The sequence below is a fragment of the Tyto alba genome, unplaced genomic scaffold, assembly GCF_018691265.1.
Source record: "Tyto alba isolate M040663 unplaced genomic scaffold, T.alba_DEE_v4.0 Super-Scaffold_3, whole genome shotgun sequence".
NCBI classification, from domain to species: Eukaryota; Metazoa; Chordata; class Aves; order Strigiformes; family Tytonidae; genus Tyto; species Tyto alba.
Window position 1 is genome coordinate 2,139,724 of NW_024881304.1, and position 3,222 is coordinate 2,142,945.

Here is a 3,222-nt window from a genome sequence, read left to right on the forward strand (position 1 = left end):
TTTTCTTTGTCGATAAGTATGTACAATTAATGATATAAAGATCTGGGGAACTGCCAGATTTGCAGTAACAAAATAAGGCTCATTTCTTACATAATTTCCTGACCAGCACTTTCCCAGGTTGCAGTAAACCTGCCTGTAGTGTTTGAAAACATTATCAACAATGTTATAGAACGAAGCCCACTACAATTTAGTATCTGAGAGAAGATGATGTGGTTAAAGCCAAAGTCTGAGGATACAGTCTCAGTGGAATGGTCAGAAGGGACATGTATTCCTAAATGTTTATATAGGAATGTTGCAAGGTTCTCTGTGTGTCTGTGATGGAAAGGATTCAGGAGTGAGTTTGCCACTGACTCTTCGCCACTAACAATTTCCTGCCTATTGGACTCTCAGCAAGACTGATAACAGAAAAGTAAGCTTTTCATACAGATGGAAATGAACTTGTTTCATAATAGACATGAAGTTTTAGGAGAATGGTGTGGGTAGAAGATGATATGCATTGCTGGTTTAGTCTCAGACATGCGGTCAGATGCTTTTGTTTGAACATCCCCACATTCTTCAGGATGTGAGTGGGAGTATTCTACCATACACGAAAACCTTAAATGACTCCTGTGACATCTCTTACAATGAGCCTTTGATATTACTGGTTTCTAAGAAAAGAATTTTAAATCTATGTTTAGGTAGGATGGACATGGAGATCTACAAATGCATGGTGAAGTACACAGTGTTTTTGAAATTTGCTAATGAAGGAACTGTGGTGTGAACCATGACCTGCAAGCTGCAGAACAGTGAGTAAAGGTAATAGTAACAGATTATGGCTTCAGACTAATAGTGGATTGTATGCTATGCCTTTAGCTTTCCAACATAATGCTTATGAAGTCAGGAAGATGAAATTTCATCTGTTTATTGGTAATTCTCTTCTAGTGCAAGTAATAGCTGTAGATGCAATGGCAGAATACAAGAACCAGGGTATGGCTTTCCTTACCAGGCATGTACATTGCTGTGTGTGGACACCAGTAGTTGTGAGAGGGATACCCAGCTCCTTTGACATGGTATGAGCAGTTCTGATCCCAGTCATTCAGAGTTTCTGTCCTTTGGTAAGAATGATAAATTTTCTCAAGAATTTTGAGCTTAGATAAACCTGGGAAGGCCTACTTGTGGTTTTTAATTGGGTTACTTTTGCTCTCCTCTGGAGTATAGAGTTGACTGTGTTAGTTTTCAGTTTCTCTTCCGCTGGGCAAGAAGTAAGACCGTGACTCTTGGTAGGGATGCCAACTTTTTGGTAAAATTAAATATCTGGTGGCATATATAGCTCTTGTCATAGCATAATAGGAAGTATAGAAAATATAAAGAAACCAGCATCAAGATGCCCACGTGGCCCTCATATGATTATCAGGGAAAGGAAACAGAGCCCATTGTGTCTAAGCTGCCTACCTAGTCATGTTAAAGCTATACCTCCTGTATTTATGAATAAGCTGCTTAATAATTTATGCCCAAGTATCTTGACAGTACTACAACCAGACTTTTTCCCAGGATGTAGGTGTGGTCAGGAATTCATTAATGGATGACAGCATCTTCTACTATAAAAGGCAAATGTTTACCCTCTGCAACTAAACTATGAACCTGCAGAGGGAGAGAGGAAGCAAAAATGCATAGTCCAGAGTCCAGTTGAGGTAACAGTTGGTTGCTGCTGTTATCTTTAGGAGGGTTTACTCCAATTGTGAATTTAGCCCAGTATACCTGTTGCTTAAAAAAAACCCCAATCAGTCACCCTCCCAACCAAATCTTAGTAGTGAGAGTGGATGTGTTGATTTTTTTTTTTCTTCTGTTACAGACAAACTGTTGACATATCATGGTTCAGTTGTAATACAGTTACAACTTGGCTGAACAAAGGAAAGTACTTTTTTCTACTTGACTGCTTAGTGCACAAACTCAGAGTGACTGGCAAAACTGAAAAAAAAGGTATGTCTTTAAGAGGAAATAGCTTATTTAGTAGGGAAGCTAGAAGGCAGTTTTACTTTACAGTCTCCTTAAGGGACAAGATTGTGGGAATTCCCTAACTTTGTTAGCAGAATGCAAGATCTTGTGTTTGAAGACTTACAGAAAGGTATTTCTTGTGATGACTAATCTCGTTTGCCTTTTCTATTTGTCCATCCCCAGAACAGTGATGTTTGGAGACAGCTGGAGTCCTTAGACCTAAACCATCCTATCCTTGTTTGTTCCATATAAGCCTACAGACAGACAGCTAGGATGGCAGTGAAGCTGGAGATTAGTCTCTTGTTCCTAATGAACTGAGAACAGTAGGGCTTGTCAAGGTGAGTTGTCTTATGACCTTGGGCCTCCTTGAGCTCAGAGACAATAATTATACTTTTGTCTAAAGAGAAAGATGTGCAACGAAGTCGTGTTTTCAATTCAAATGGAGGCAATGAAGCTCAGTAATTTGACAATGTGGACATCTGGATTAGAGGCAGAGATGATTTTGACTCTCAATATTGTTCTCTTATATCGAAAAGTTGAGTTTAGGTGACTTTGCACTAAAAAGTAAATAGGTCTTTTGGAAGCTCTCTTTTTCCCCTTATTTGTAGTTGAGAGAGGCCTGCTGTGCACAGCGTTAAGTCTGCTTCCTATATTGCTAGTGAGTTTTTTTTTCTAATTGGATTTCAGGTTTTGGTACTGCAAGTGAAATTTAACTGTTGCAGGATAATGTGGGAGTTTCTGAAACTGAATAGGTAAACATATGCTGGGACTGTTTTATTTAAGAGATTCCTTGCTTGCTGCTAAGGGATAAGAGGAATCCAAAAAATGTATTTCATTTAGCCATAACTCTCATGAATGTTAGAGGAGGTCCCATAAAGGGGGATGGTGTTATTTTATTCTATTAATTTGTCAGACTAATCACCCTCTTGCTCAGAGGGGTTATTTCAGTGAAGAATGGAAGTCAGCTGTCAAGGGAGATGGAAATGAATGACATGAAGAGATACCTGACTCATAATTAATTCTGTTCTACAGCTGATCATGCACAATATTACATAAGAACATACAAATGTAGTTTGAAGGCAGTGTATAATGACTCACAAATTCTGTATTCTTAACCTTTATAAGTCATTCCATTAAGTGATTCTTCTCCTCCTAGATGCTGAATTACGTAAAGTAGCAAAACCACTCCATTTTGCGTCAGCCTCCTGGTTAAGTATAACTCCTGCCTGTCTCCATCTACTTCAAAAG

The 3,222-nt window shown here is 38.7% G+C and overlaps 1 long non-coding RNA gene across 1 annotated transcript; it reads left to right on the forward strand.

Annotated features, from left to right (window-relative positions):
* Positions 1–709: 709 nt before the first annotated feature.
* On the forward strand, positions 710–3,222 carry LOC122154052. Its single transcript, XR_006165986.1, has 3 exons — positions 710–795; positions 2,158–2,312; positions 3,131–3,222. It is a non-coding gene; the product is annotated as an uncharacterized LOC122154052 (long non-coding RNA).